Below are 15913 nucleotides of genomic sequence, written 5' to 3' on the forward strand. Positions count from 1 at the left end.
TGTCTCAATGTGGGTTTTTTTGTTTTTTGTTTTTTAAGTTACAAGAGTTTATCAATAACATTCAACCAAACCCACAAAGCTTGAGGTAAATGTTGAAATGTTAAAAGGGTCAGAAGGTACAGAAGTAAGGACAATGCAGACTGAATGCTGACACTCCATGCTTCACTCATACCTTCGTGTTGAGAATTAGGCCCTGCACCATACTGCATATGGTATGTGAGATTACCCATACCCGCATGTTTTATCTTTAACATCACTGCTTTTATGTTAAATCAGACCCTTAATGTTTGTTTTAACCTATTTACCTAGTTTTGCTCTCACCACTGGGGAAAAAAGACTATGGTGAGTTCTACCCACAGACCAAGATTTGGGTTTATAACCAAATACAATAGAACCTCAGTTATGAACACCTCGGGAATGGAGATTGTTTGTAACTCTGAAATGTTTATACCTCTGAACAAAATGTTATGGCTGTTCTTTTGAAAGTTTACAATGGAACATTGACTTAATACAGCTTTGAAACTTTACTATGCAGAAGAAAAATGCTTCTTTTAACCATCTTAATTTAAATGAAACAAGAATAGAAACAATTTCCTTATCTTGTCAACTTTTTTTTTTAAACTTTCCCTTTATTTTTTAGTAGTTTTTACATTTAACACAGTACTGTAGAGTATTTCATGGAAGATTAAGGTTGGATCTAGTCCAGCCCCCTGCTCAAAGCAGGACCAACTCCAACTAAATCATCCCAGCCAGGGCTCTGTCAAGCCAGGCCTTAAAAACCTCTAAGGATGGAGATTCCACCACCTCCCTAGGTAACCCATTCCAGTGCTTCACCATCTTCCTAATATCTAACCTAGACCTCCCGCACTGCAACTTGAGACCATTGCTCCTTGTTCTGTCATCTCCCACCGCTGAGAACAGCCTAGCTCCATCCTCTTCGGGAACCCCCCTTCAGGTAGTTGAAGGCTGCTATTAAATGCCCCCTCTCTTCTCTTCTCTTCTCCAGAATAAATAAGCCCAGTTTCCGCAGCCTCTCCTTGTAAGTCATGTGCCCCAGCCTCCTAATCATTTTCGTTACCCTCCACTGAACTCTCACCAGTTTGTCCACATCCTTTCTGTATTGGGGGGCCTCCAAACTGGACACAATACTCCAGCTGTGGCCTCACCAGTGCCAAATAGAGGGGAATAATCACTTCCCTCAATCTGCTGGGAATGCTCCTACTAATGCAGCCCAACATGCCGTTAGCCTTCTTGCCATCAAGGGCACACTGAATTATACAGTAACTCCTCACTTAGTCGTCCCAGTTAACGTTGTTTCATTGTTACGTTGCTGATCAATTAGAGAACATGTTCATTTAAAGTTGTGCAATGCTCCCTTCTGAACGTCGTTTGGACAAAGCAGGTGGCTGCCACTGCTTGCAGGAAGAGCAGCCCGTTGCAGCTAGCTGGCGGGGGGCTTGGAACCAGCAGCCCCCCTATGAGCTCCCCGCTCCCCTAAGTTCCCTGTGCAGCAGCTGCCCAGCAGGCTATCAATTCAGCTGTCCCTCCCCCAACTGCAGTGTGCTGCTCCTGCCCTCTGCCTTGGAGCTGCTCCCTGAAACTCCTGCTGAAAGCCGATACAGTTAATCAGGTTTCAGAGTAGCAGCCGTGTTAGTCTGTATCTGCAAAAAGAACAGGAGTACTTGTGGCACCTTAGAGACTACGTCCACGAAAGCTTATGGTCTAATAAATTTGTTAGTCTCTAAGGTGCCACAAGTACTCCTGTTCTTTTTGCAGATACAGTTAATGTCTTTCAGAAGGACAAAAGAGATGTCATAGAGAACTGTTTCACTTATCTCTGTCACAAGGTACCTGGTCCCTATGAGCAGAGCTGGGCCCAGCTCCCCTGAGTCAGAGCAAGAGCCCAATCCAGTAAATTAAAGGGAGCTGGGCTAAAACTGGGAAGCTGCCAGGAGTAGGGGGTCCAGATAACTCTTCTGATGCCTGAGACAAAGGAGTGAGTTAAAAGACTGTTTTTCTGTTTCTTTACTTGCCTGTTTTAAGAAAATATGCTGCCTTAGAGGAGACTGGGCCTGGCAGTGTGTGCTTGGGGGGAGGGGGGAAGCCTTGCCCTATGACAATCCCTCCAAAGAAAAAGCATCAGAAGCTGCACTTAACTTTGTAGATAAGTCTAGCAACATGCTAAGTAGTGAGGAAACAATGGAAGTTTCAAAAGATAGACAGGAAGAGAGTAAGATAGAAAGTGTGAAATAACTATAGTCAGAAAAGCGCAGACAGTATAAAGTAAAGAGGTTCAGAATTTCTCACCTGATTCCAGCAGGAAACAACCAACCGTCAGTGTGAGTCAACAAGAGCTAGGCATTATCTTTATATGCACCATCTTAGCATAGCAGAGAGAATTGCCCCTGAACCCAAAGGAGCTTTGCAAGCCTTTAATTCCCAAAGAAGCCAGTCTGGAACCCGGTGATATTTATGACCAGACTTTGAGGGAGGACAAGACCCCAAAATTAAGAAAGAACAGGAGCCGACTTCCCCCCTCTGTATTCAGGCCACTTATACAATTTTGGAATCCTGATGACTAGTATACACAGATTGCCAGCCCTGAAGTGTAAGCTCTACCCATGCACTTCAATAAAATGCCAGTTAGCCTTAAAACTTAGGTATATTACCTAACTTCTAGCTAAAAAATAAATGCCTGCTTCTAACACACTCACACAAAATCTGGAACTTGATCTCACCTCTATAAATGGCTGCAGAGGGAGAGAGAGACACGAACATTCACACAGTTATTGTGGAGAGCAAATGCTTAGGAATGGAAAGTAAGAAAACAAAACCCCTAAGTTATCTGGATTTCCCAGTTTTTATTTGATCTTTGGGATAGGATCTCTTTATTTTTGTACACTAACTAGACAGTGTCAAGTACATTGGGACTAAATAAATAACGAATAACAATAATTAGTGACAGTAACTCCAAGCTTCTTAACTAATAAAACAGACTTTACCTACTTTACTTAAATCTCTGAATTCTCCTCTTCAGAAATTATAACCACTATTAGCATTGATTTATTAATACTGATTTCATTATATTGTATAATGTAAGTTATAGGATGCATTTTGGCTGATTTCTTGCATTTCAGTGCTTGTAACAACTTATCAGCACTGATGTGTATTGTTTCACTCTTTTAAAAATTCACTTTATTAACATTAAATGTGTATAGAAATTGAACATCCTAAACCCAATAATAAAATAGTATAATATCTAATGAAAGCATACATTCCTTTACTTTCTGAAACTAGTATCTTCCCCTCAAATTATAATAACAGAACAAATAATACATAACAATTTATATATCCACTATAATAAACAGAAGAAATGCCTATCTTTGGGGCAATAAACAACAGTATAGTATTGTTGTACAATAGTAAAATATTTGGTAGAAAGCACACCACAAAATATTGCTTCAGTAGACAATACATGATAAACCCAGTGTTGGTGTACGAAGTAGAAGAAATAATAATGTGAGCAGACTGATACAGGTGAGCGCTGCAAGTAACAAAGTTCCTCCTGCCTCCTACCTTTCCTCTGCAGATTGACCACATATCCGCAGCCTAAACTTTGGATGCTGGTGCGGGTTTGTTATGGAGGAGGGTTTTGGTGGGAAAAGAGGGAGATTGTGGAAAGGATGCTCACTCTTCTGTAACCCTACTTTCAGATTGTGTCCCAGAGTTTCATTACAGTAAAGGATTTGGCAGGAAGAGAGAAAACAATATGTATTAGTCTGTGACCCTTTCATTGTTTTCCCCGCACCCCCATCTCTTCATTCTCAGCCACTTTCTCTCCCCACCTTCATTTTAGCTCTTATCCTTCTACCTCCTCCACCCATGTCCTCTCACTAATGTACACCACCCTCACATTCATCAGTACACCCCCTGCCCATTAACAGTCCACGCTGCCAACACATTACGCCCCTCAAGTCAGAACTCCTCAAGTTCCTTTGACCTCCTCCCATCAGCAGTCCCATAAAGCTCAACCCTCTCCCCTCACCTGACCTTTCCAAGTTCAGAACCTGCTCCCTCCCTTGGCTCACAATATCTCCTTTTACCCACACAGACTCAGAACCCAGTGTTTCCTGCCCAACCTTTCCTCATTTCAGTATTGAGCGTGTTCATAAGTTAGGTACTGAGTCTCAGGAGGCGTTTAAGATATTGCAACTTCAGATAATTACCATCACATTTTTCTAAAACTTCGATGTCTGTCTAGTTGATGAGCTGCTGTAGTGAGGCAGCTAGATTTCCAAATGCATAAAAGACACCAGCAAAATTACATCTGTAATGATCTGCAGATATCAGAAATGAGGCTGAGTTGAAGCTGTTCTAAAATTCAGGGTCTTAATGTTTAGTTTAATAGAAAATGTTAAAATAATTTTTTCCATCCATTTCAGACTGCTGCGTAAACAATGTTAGGTGCAGGATCCACTATGGGCAATAGAGTCAATAGGCCAAATTCAGACCTGGCATAAGCTTGTGCAACTACACTGAAGTCACCGGAGTTGCACCTGCTTATACTAGGCCTGAATTAGGCATAGGGACATACCTCCTCTGCCTCACTGCTGTTGAGGGGTGGGTAGTGTTACTCAATCTTCAACTAGTTCTTAGGATTGGGAAAGGGAGGAAGCACTGACCTATGGGCCAGAGGCTTCACAGATAGGGGCAAGAAACCCTGAAGTGGTCAGTTATGGAATAACCTGTGCATAGGAGAAGTTTCTGGTAATCCATTCACTTGGAAACTGGCTTATGCCTGATGTATTTATCCTTCAAACTCTTGTTCCTTCCACCCCTGCCCTGAGGTAATTATCCATATGTGCCCAATCCTACTATGCTCTTATCCTTTATTTCATACTGCATTTTCCCCATGAAATGTTAACATAATTGGTGTGGAGGAAAAGGTAGCATTTTTTAAAATTAAAAATGTTCACATATTCCTTGACATATCAAAACCCACCACTCCCAGAGAGAAGAATTAATGCCCTTTAAAAAAACTTATTAAGGGAAAATTACAATAAAATATTAACATATTAGATTGTATATTACTTATTCAGGATCAGGTTAAAGCTTCTGCTTGCTGACTAGGGAGCCCTCCTCTTCACCCTTGAAAGGGTGACCAAATTTTTAAATACCTATCTTTGTTTTGGTGCTCTCTTGTATATGTACATACTTTGGTATGAAAGCTTTTCCATTATAAAGACAGTCCATATTTACTTTTCCAGAGGAGGAGAGGGAAATGTGCAAGACAAAGCCGAGCTGCTAACAATAAAAAAAAAATTAATTTGTCAGTCTGTTTAGAAGTGTAGGTGCTTTACTGTAGCATTAAGTAAGGAGATCGGGGACCTCTAGGAAGCCCAGTATTTTGTCATAAGATTAAATTTTTAATAATTTCCTCCCCAAACTATCTAATTCCTGGACACACAACAACATATGACTTTGGGTTTCATGGCCTGGGTTTTATTTCCATCCAAACTTTACATTAGTAGTGATGGGATTTTTTTATTTTATTTTTATTTTGATGATGCTAAGGGTTTCCTCTCCATATAGCTCATTAGTAAAGATAAAGGCAAAAGTGTGTTAGATAGTGAAAACGAGCTATCCACCTCACTACAGTTTCCATATGAATAGCTTTGAATTCAGTAACAGTATTAACATAGGCAATAGCAATAATTCTGGCCCAAAATAAGCAATATGAAAATGTTTCCATTAAAGCTTTTAAATTTTATTAGAATTCAAATAATATTGAAAGTTGGTTATTTAAACTTTTTGATATGTGTGATGTGGATGTAAAAACCCCACACTGGGCCGGAAGGGTTAGAAAGTGCCTGTATCTTTCAGCCCCTCCCAACTACACCTGCAGTAGGCCTCAAGCTGTTAAAAGGTCTGAAGCTGGCTCAGTTTGGGGCTCACTGGGAAGGAGAGCCGATCTCTGTGTCTCACTGAGCTGGAGGTAGATAATCTCCCTGAAGGAAGGTAGGTCAGCAACAGAGAGCCCAAGGCAGTTGTGAAGGAAAGCTGGAGGAAGTAGGTCTGCCCAGGTTTCTTTGTGCTGGTGGAGAGGCCTGTAGGGAGCAGGAAGACTCCTGCAAGGTCAGGGACTGCCTTGATAGGGCAATAAAGAAATTCTCCTGCAGCAGAAGCAGCTGGGTGGCAGAAAGTGTTAAGAGGCTTCCCAGTGAACCTGGGGAAGAGGTCAAGGGAGAGAGATGCCAAAGGACAATGAGCCCTGGAGGAGACCAGGAAAATGCCAAGACTGGAGTAGGTAGGAAGTGGTCTGTACAGACAAGCCTTGGCTGCTTATTAATGGGTCCCTGCACTGGAACCCAAAGGAGAGGGAGGTTTTGGATTCCCAGTGAGTAAGGTGGTGTTGAAACCCCACTGAAACAAGGGGTAAAGACTACTGACTCCAGAGTCGGGCTGAAGATCCAATGTGAGGCATTGGAACATGGTTTGCTGGACTCTTGGTTTACCCTGGAAGTTATGGGACTATGTGACCCTGTCAGAGGTCCAAGTCACAAGGACAAGTGGACCACCTGCAGGACTAAACAGCTGTTTGACAGAGGTGACCGAGGGGAAGGCCCTCCAATGCTCTGTGTAGTCATGAGAGGGTGGTTGGGGTGAGTCACTCTTACAATATACTACATATTATCCTGTTTTGTTTGTTTGGGGAATCACTACATATCAATTTATAGAAGTATTTCTTCATTGATTAAATGCCTTCCTTTTCTATGTATTGCCTAATTAATACCCAAAGATTTCTGAGGCCTGGCTGTGTTTCACAAGGAACATATTTTCTTTCTGCTATTGTTGTAGTAGTCTTTTTGTTATAGTCTTGTTTCAATATGCACTACTGAAAAAAACTATTTACAAGGATGAAAAAAAATGTGATCCAGACTTTGGATACAGGGTTGCATACATATCTATTGAACACTCCTATTCATACTCGCACATCTTTCTGAAACATTCTTTTCACTGTAATATCCCATAATGCCTTTATAAAATAACACACAGTTCACCTGTGTTACTGTTAACTGTTTAATTTGATTTCCAACTAAAAATGAAACAATCATAAAAATTTTACTTACCCTTCTAGAAAGAAAAATGGAACTTTATGGAACTCTGTTTATAATCTGTAGTGTCCAGTGATAAAATCTATTTGTAGAAGCTACCTACTTTGTAATGTATAATTTAAGAGTTTAGGGTGTGTAGTTTCAAGAACACAAATAAATAAATTTGCATAATATTGAAATGTTATAATTTATTGATGAGGCATACTATTAAATAATAGAGGTGATGCTCTCAGCAGTTAGAAAGCTAATGTATAATTTACAAGTCCAGACTTGGGTGAAAATTCATCCTCACAATGTACTGTACATACTATTTAAAAAAAAAAAAAGCTTTGTTTTTATTTGAGAAGCCTTTAAGGGCTTTGAAATCTGATTCAAATCTCTTTTATAGTTAGCTTTCTTTTACTCTCTAGCTGGCTAAAATAGTCCTCTGTATTACATATTGTTTATACTTACAAAAAGCTTGAAGTAGGAAGACTTCACAACTAGTTCACTGGACAAACAGATAATTTTTGGGCAGGGAGAAGTGAAAATGTCATTTGACAAACATTTTTGTTCACACACAGAACTACATAAGTTTTTCAGAGCAATATTTTCAATGGCTGAAACATGCAAGAAAAAATGCTGTAATCAATTAGAATATAGCTAGATTTCCTTTTTGACGTGGTTGAATTAGGCACAGTCTCAATACTCAAAGGTATTTTCCCTTAGCTGCCTCAGGAAGCACAGAGGTGAGAACTGTAACTGACAGTCTATAAAATATAGAAGAAAACTAATACTCTTATTTTCCCATTGAGCATCTTTGAATTATGTGCATGCTGCTGCCACTGAATTAGAAGAAAAATTACCCCTCCACTGACTTTAGTTATTTCAGATTTACACAAGATAACATAATCTGATCCAGAGTGGTGAGGGAAGAGGGCAAGGACTCGAGAGAGGGGTCAATTTGGGACTGACAATGGACTGCAGAGGGGAGAACCTGGGGGGGAGGGGCAGAATATGGACAGATGAGAATGAAGAAACAAGGGGACAACAGTAGGGGAGCAAGTGACATGAGACAGTAAAGAGGAAGGAAGGAATTAGGAACAGGATACAGAATGATAATTTTTAAAAGAGAGAGTGGAAGGAAAAGAGATGTTTTTCAGAGATGCAGACACTAAAGGATGAGACAAAGGAGAGAGAATTCTTAGAGATACCCTAGACAGAAAAGAAAATGGAATACAAATGATAACAGATATGGGGCTAAAATGAGATGGTGAGGAAAAGGAAGAAAGAAACAGAATAATTTAGAGATGCCAAAAGAGAGAGATTTATCTTCCTATACTTTTGTGCATTTCCATGGCAGACATCCCATTTCTCTGTAAGCCATGGGGAGGTGATGGGATGAATTCTTTTGTCATGGCAGTATTGCTGGGTATCTAGATGCTGTGGTTAAATAATTAGGGTTAGCCTAGATCAAATTTTAATATCTCCAGAGTGGCCATTGTTGCCTGTGTGACTACAGTTTTGTGTAGGATTATTTTGTCTCAAAATTTTGTCACCTTCTCTGTCCTCGTTTTCTATGTTTTAGGGCAAATGCCAAGTTGAGGGTCTGCTTATTTTCTTCAAGCCTAGACTTATTCCAGGCAGGGATACAGGCTCTTCCTTCTACTGTGGCTTCATGCTATATTAGAAAGCATTAAAATGGAAATGGGGGATGAAGCAAATTTTTCAGCATTTGGTGTAGTAAACAGTCTTCTTTGGACACTGTTAACATATCCCCAGCTTTTAAAGATACTTCCAAAGAGCAATTGTTTTATAACTGGAATATATCCGATTGCACCAAATAGGAGCAGGTATTTTAGAAAGGTTCTCAGACAAGAATGCCACAGCCCCCTTACAAGAGCATAGCTTCTGTGACGTTGTGCAGTCTATATGGTTTTATAAAAAACTTGATAATAAGTCAATATAATGTAACTGAGATAGTTTTAGAGAAAATACGGTAATAAGTGAATGTAAGTAACTGGGATATGCCTCATGCAAAAGGTCTCTTGTAAGGTATCATTCCAAAGCTTATAATCTACTGAATGTGATCATCTGATTTGTATAAATGTACCACTCTTGTATCTAAAACTAGAAATATAAAATGTAACTCTGAGGGCCTATTGTAATTGTGTAAAGTGTGGACCATTAATGATGGTTTGGAATCTTGATGACTCCCATTGTCTGCAGATGGCTGTATTTACCTGTGAGTCTTCCTGTATATGTGTGTGCTGGCAAGTGAGTAATGAAGTCTTGCAGTGACATGTGATCATGTCACCTGAACTGGAATCCATCTTTAACCTGGTGCTTTTCCAGTGAGGGGGGGTGGAAACCCAGAGAGACAAAGAGTTCCCGCCTTATGCAAAAGATATATAAAGGGGGGAAGAGAACAGAGAAGGGAAGAAGCCATCATGGAGAATCCCCTAGCTACCACCTGAGCTGCAACAAGAGCTGTACCAGGGGAAAGAATTGTGCCCAGGCCTGGAAGGTGTCCAGTCTGAGAAAAACTTACTGAAACATCTCTGAGGGTGAGATTATCTGTATTTAGTTTGATTAGGCATAGATTTGCGCATTTTATTTTATTTTGCTTGGTGACTTACTTTGTTCTGTCTGTTACTACCTTGAACCACTTAAATCCTACTGTCTGTATTTAATAAAATCGCTTTTTATTTAGTAATTTACTCAGAGTATGTATTAATACCTGGGGGAGCAAACAACTGTGCATATCTCTCTATCAGTGTTATAGAGGGCGAACAATTTATGAGTTTGCCCTGCATAAACTTTAAACTTTATGCAGGGTAAAACGGATTTATCTGGGTTTAGACCCCATTGGGAGTTGGGCATCTGAGTGCTAAAGACAAGCACGCTACTGCGAGCTGTTTTCAGGTAAACTTGCAGCTTTGGGACAAGTGATTCAGACCCTGGGTCTGTGTCTGGAGCCAGACGGGAGTGTCTGGCTCAGCAAGACAGGGTGCTGGAGTCCTGAGCTGGCAGGGAAAACAGAAGCAGGGGTAGTCTTTGCACATCGGGTGGCAGCTCCCAAGGGGGTTTCTGTGATCCAACCCGTCACAGCTTCCACCCAACTTCTGCAAATGACTCTGTTTAAACACCAAGCTCTGTTTCCAATATACTCCACATAACCCTAAGAAATGAAGTGCTGTATTAAGCACTCCATCAAGTGCACTTAACATAAGCTTGTTTGGCAAACAGCCCTGCCCTCCTTCTTTTAAACAGTTACTGCTGACTACAATTCTTATCTGAGAAAATAAATTCATTTCCCAGCCTCTCACCTCTGACTGCCCAATCATGCATGTGCATCTTTTGTATAAAAGGTTAATTGCTAAATACAAGTGTCACTCATTTCATACTGAAAATACTGAAGTCGGAAGTTTTCTATGGTCATATACATTTTGTCTGTTTTCCTTGTTACTCATCTTTGATTGGAGATTTGGCTTTTTTCCCCACATCTTGCTAGTTTGTTTCACATTGTGATGACTCAGACCCCAGTTGACTAGGGGGGAGAGAGACTGGGCTGGGAATCAAACCCATCTTATACATGGTGAAATTCATGCCAATGCACAGGGCCAGGACAAAGACTATGCAGCACTTTAGTCATAGGCCGTGTAGTGGCCCTCTAACACAGGGGAGGGTTTCACCCCCACAGTGTGCTAACCACAAGGTCACAAGTCCAGCCTGGGTTACTCAACTGATTGACACTTGCTATGGCCTTTAAAATGTAGGGTTACAGTGGTGGTAATTGTTTTAACTTCTGCAAAGTGCTGGCTTCCTGTGGTGGAACTGTGGGTATTCTAGAGAAACATAAACTATGCGTAACAGACATCTCACTTTAGTATCATGTTAAGATATTAAAGGACTCTGCGTATATCCAAATATCTGGTATTAATAAATTAAAGTGACAGAGTAGGAAGTGTGAATGAAACTATTGCAGAAATTCTACAGGTTTTAGGAAATCCCCAGCAGATTTTACCAAAATTCCCTGATTTCTATTGTAACTGAACATGTGAAAATCTTGAGAATTGCCTTTCTCCTGAGAGCATAAAATTAAGCAAACTTTTATTGGAAACTGCAGAACCAAGGCCAAGAAGCAGAATTCTCAACCACCTAGAGCAATTTGTTGTTCACTGTACTGAACAGCGACAGCAGTGGCATCATCACCACTACTCTGTGCACCTTTGGCTAAGGACAATAAGGAGTTTCCAAAAGTACATTAGGAACAAAAGAAATCCTCATAATGGCATAGTCCCACTATTACTTAGATGGTAAAACTTAATGATGATGCAGAAAAGGCACTATTGTTTAATAAATATTTCTGGTCTGCATTTGTGACAATTAGGGTGCAGATACCCAGGAGAGAATAGGGGCTTGAACTCCAAAGAATAAGCAATTGAATCAACTGATTATATACAATATTATTATTGTACTATAAAATACTGTTGTATTGAGTAAGGTCTTTTACAAGACACACTGGTGATTAATATCATTGTGATATGTATGTATGAACACTATAAGAGCAATTATGGATAATTACTGATAGTATGCTTTAAAAACAAAGGGAGAAAACAGGTTTTCTCCCAGACAGGAAAGAAGGTCCTGATCCATACTTTTGAGTCTATTAATAATGAAGGAGGATGTTAAACATTATCTATGAGGTATGAATATTTTAAAATCAGCAGGCCAAGATAACATTGAACCCAACAGTCCTGAAACAGTTGGCTGAGAAAATATCTGGCCTGCTGATAATTTTTAATAAATCCTGGAATACTGGGGAAATTCCAAAAGACTGGAAGAGTGTTAGTGTTGTGATAATCTAAAAGGACACATGGGGTGATCCAGGTAACTATAGGCTGGCTAGCCTGAGATCAATCCCAAGCAAAATAGTGGAAAAGCTGATAAAGGATTCAACTGATAAAGAATTAAAGCATAGGAATATGCCGCCAGTCAACATGTCTTATGGAAAATGTTTTATCAAACAAACCTGATTTTATTCTTTGATGAAAGTACAGGTTTGGTTGATAAAGATAACTGCAGATGCAATATACCGTATATACTTGTTCATTAGCCTGTTTGTTTATAAGCCGAGCCCCCCCCCCCCCCCAAATGGATAGGTAAAATAGCAAAAAATGTATGATCCTTTCATAAGCCAACCCTATATTTCAGGGGTTGGAAAACTTTGGCTCCCGGCCCGTCAGGGTAAGCCGCTGGCAGGTTGGGACATTTTGTTTACTCGGAGCGTCTGCAGGCCTGGAGCCCCTCAGCTCCCTGTGGCTGCAGGAACGGAGAACTGCAGCCACAGGGAGCTGAGGGGCTCCGTGCCTGCAGATGCTCCAGGTAAACAAAACGACAATGTATTAGATATTCAATTCAATGACTCCATAGAGTTTAAAATATCAGATTATGGTGTAGACCTGTTTATAAGCTGACCCCCGCTCTTCGATGCATCACTTTTTTACCAAAAATACTCTGCTTATGAATGAGTAAATACGGTAGCTCCTTTTCTAAGGCAGCCCCCCACAATATTCTGATTAAAAAATTAACATTATGCAATATCAATGAAGGGATTAAGAACTGGCTAGATAGCCTATGGGGAATCCTCATCAAATGTGGGTGCTTCTAGTAAGGCTCTGAGGGATCAGTACTAGGTGCATACTAGAATGTTTTATCAATTATCTGGTAGTAAGTATAAAATCACTGCTGATAAAATTTGCAGATGACATGAAGATGGGAGTGGTAAATAATGATGAGGACAGGGCAGCCACATAGACAAATCTGGTGTGCTTCTTAAACTGTGTCCATTCAAACAATGCATTTTTAACATGGCCAAGTGCAAAATTATACATCTAGGAACAAGGAATGCAGGTTATACCTTCAGAATAAGGGACTATATCCTGGAAAGCACTGACTCTGCAAAGAATTTAGGGATCATAGTGAACAAGCAATTGAACATGAGTACCCAGTGAGATGATGTGGCAAAAAAGGCTAATGTGATTCTTTGATGAATGAATAAATAAGGGGAGTAGTGAGTAGAAGGGAGGTGATTTAACCTCTGCATGCAGCGTTGGTGAGACTGATGCTGGATACAGTTCTAGTTTCCTAGGGTTACCATATTTAACAAATAAAAAAAGAGGACCCTCCATGGGGCCCTGGTCCTGCCCATTTTCCACCCCCAGCCCCACCCCAACTCCACCCCTTCCCTGCCCCCTCTTCCCTCCCACTCCCAGCCACGCGAAAAGGGCTGCCCGAGCGCTACCGGCTTCACAGTTTGCCGGGCAGCCCCCAGACCCTGCGCCCCTGGCCAGCGCTTCCCCAGCGCAGCAGGAGCCTGGGAGGGGAAACGCCCAGCCGGGGGCACAGGGTCTGGAGGCTGCCCGGCAAACCGTGAAGCCAGTAGCGCTTGGGCTTCGGGCAGCCCCCATGCCTCCGGACCCTGCACCCCCAGCCAGGCACTTCCCCTCCCAGGCTCCGGCGGCGCAGGGTCCGGAGGCATGGGGGCTGCCCAAAGCTCGTAGCGCTCAGCTCTTAAACAGAGCCGAAGAGTCAGGGGAGGAGCAGAGCCGCCGCAGCCGGAGGCTCTGCTCCTCCCTTGACTCTTCGGCTCTGTTTAAGAGCCGAGCTGCCCGAGCGCTACCGGCTTCGGGCAGCCCCCATGCCTCCGGACCCTGCACTGCCGGAGCCTGGGAGGGGAAGTGCCCGGCCGGTGGCTGGGGTCCGGAGGCAAGGGGGCTGCCTGAAGCCAATAGCGCTCAGGCAGCTCGGCTCTTAAACAGAGCCGAAGAGTCAGGGGAGGAGCAGAGCCGCCGCGGGAGGGGAAGTGCCTGGCCGGCGTTTTCCCAGACATGTTCAGCTTTTTGGCAATTCCCCCCGGAGGGGGGTTTGATTGCCGAAAAGCTGGACATGTCCGGGAAAAAACGGACGCATGGTAACCCTAAGTTTCCACATTTTAAAAAAGGATGTTGGAGACGGTGCATATAAAAGTTACAAAACTGATTTGAAAACTGGAGAAAATGCCTTATAGAGAAAAGAGACTTAGCTCTGTATTTAGCTTATCCAAGAGTTAGAGGTGGCTTAACTACGATATGGGTAGAACATGCTGGGTACTAAAGGGCTCTTCTTTCTTGTAGAGAAAGGCATAACAAGAACCAATAGCTGGAAACTGAAGTCAGACAAATTCAAATTGGAAATAAGGCATACATTTTTAATAGTGGAGATAATTAACAGTTGGAAAAGACTACCAAGGGAAGTCTTCACATTAAAACTGGATGCCCTTCTGGAAGATCTGCGTTAGGCAAACAGAAGCTATGCTGTAGTCAGACACAAGTGATCAGCTCCATACAGGGACAACTACATGGAATTTAATGGCCTATGATATGTAGGAGGTCAGATTAGATTATTTTAGAGCTTGTCAACATGATCATTTAGTTTGTGGCAAGCTCCTGTTTCAAAAGTGGGGTAGTTCAACACTAAAGAACTGTTAGCACGTGTCAGCAGGGTCTACAGGGATACTTAGTGCATGGCAGGCTAGAACAGGGTAGATTTATACACCAGCTTGCCATGAATTAAATGTTAGTGTGGACCAAGCCCTAATGGTCCTGCCTTGCCTTAAACTCCATGAATGCTGCACATTTTACTAACCAATTTCAGAATAAATACTCTGATACCACTGTGCAGTCTAAAATTTCAGTGATAGCTGAAAAAGAACATCTATGGTCCCTGTTTATCTAGATGTTCCTTTTCTGCTTATCTAGGGAAGAAAAACTCATGGGAGATTTATTCATACCTTTTCCTTCCTTCCATAAGGATTATTTTATTAGGTTGAGGTTATGAACACCCACTTTAGGTACACTGGCTAAAATATACCCTCTGTGTGGTTTTTTTTGCAAGCAGCGGGAATCCATATCTAATGAATTTGGGCCAGAGGCGATGCAGAGGTGTCTTGCTGCACTGACTCTGGAGCACACTAAAGTTGCGTTAAGGGTGCACCATGAGAAACCAGCTCTGTGGATCAGGAGTGGTTAGGCCAATCTCTATAGTTCCTACTGCATTAGTAGAGTGAGTTACATAGAGCAAGTCTGCCTCTTGTTTTCCCCGTGTGCTGGGTCATACAGCCCTCTAGCCTGCGTTTTGCAGGCAAAATACAAATATATCTGAAAAACTAATGTTTTCTTGCATCATAATTTTCTTGACTGAAGGAGGACTCTGGCTCTTCATGCTGAGTATGACTTGACATCAGAAAAAAGACTAAACTGTATCAATGATTGGCAGCAAGCCCCCATAAATAAAGCTCCTGCCTAGGACAGTAACAAGCAGGTGCCCAGTTTGAAGATAGCAACTGTCTGGATGGTTTTATTGAATAATCCATTTTAAGGGACAGCTGTTTCAAGAAGGCCTCTCATTTTGGCAACAGAGCCATAGTGACAAAGGGGTCATAAAAACAAGACAAAAACAGAAGAATTAGTATCAATTACAGAAGAATTAAAAAGGTATCCAAAAGTGATTTGCAGCTAATAAGAAGAAAATAAAACAGAATATGGAAGTTGTTTCTTGGTGTCAACCCAGGCTGTGAAGAGACAAAGTGACCATAAACTGGCCTCTGTTTGCTGTGAGCTTCCCCCTGCACCTCAGTGGGCTTTGCTGTGGCCAGCTCAGCCTGAAAAAAGTAGTGTTCCCTCCCTTCCAACCGAAACTATTTTCATGGTGGTTCTCCTAGCTTGTAGCCAAGTTTACATGGATGACAGGCTCAAGGGACTATAAAAACACACAGA

At 41.6% G+C, this 15913-nt stretch overlaps 1 protein-coding gene across 7 annotated transcripts in view; it reads right to left on the reverse strand.

Moving 5' to 3' along the window:
• The window catches only part of RNLS (renalase, FAD dependent amine oxidase), a 137180-nt gene that overhangs the window by 70971 nt on the left and 50296 nt on the right, over nt 1–15913 (reverse strand). The window lies entirely within an intron of this gene.

This window comes from Trachemys scripta, chromosome 7 (genome assembly GCF_013100865.1).
Source record: "Trachemys scripta elegans isolate TJP31775 chromosome 7, CAS_Tse_1.0, whole genome shotgun sequence".
Classification (NCBI taxonomy): domain Eukaryota; kingdom Metazoa; phylum Chordata; order Testudines; family Emydidae; genus Trachemys; species Trachemys scripta.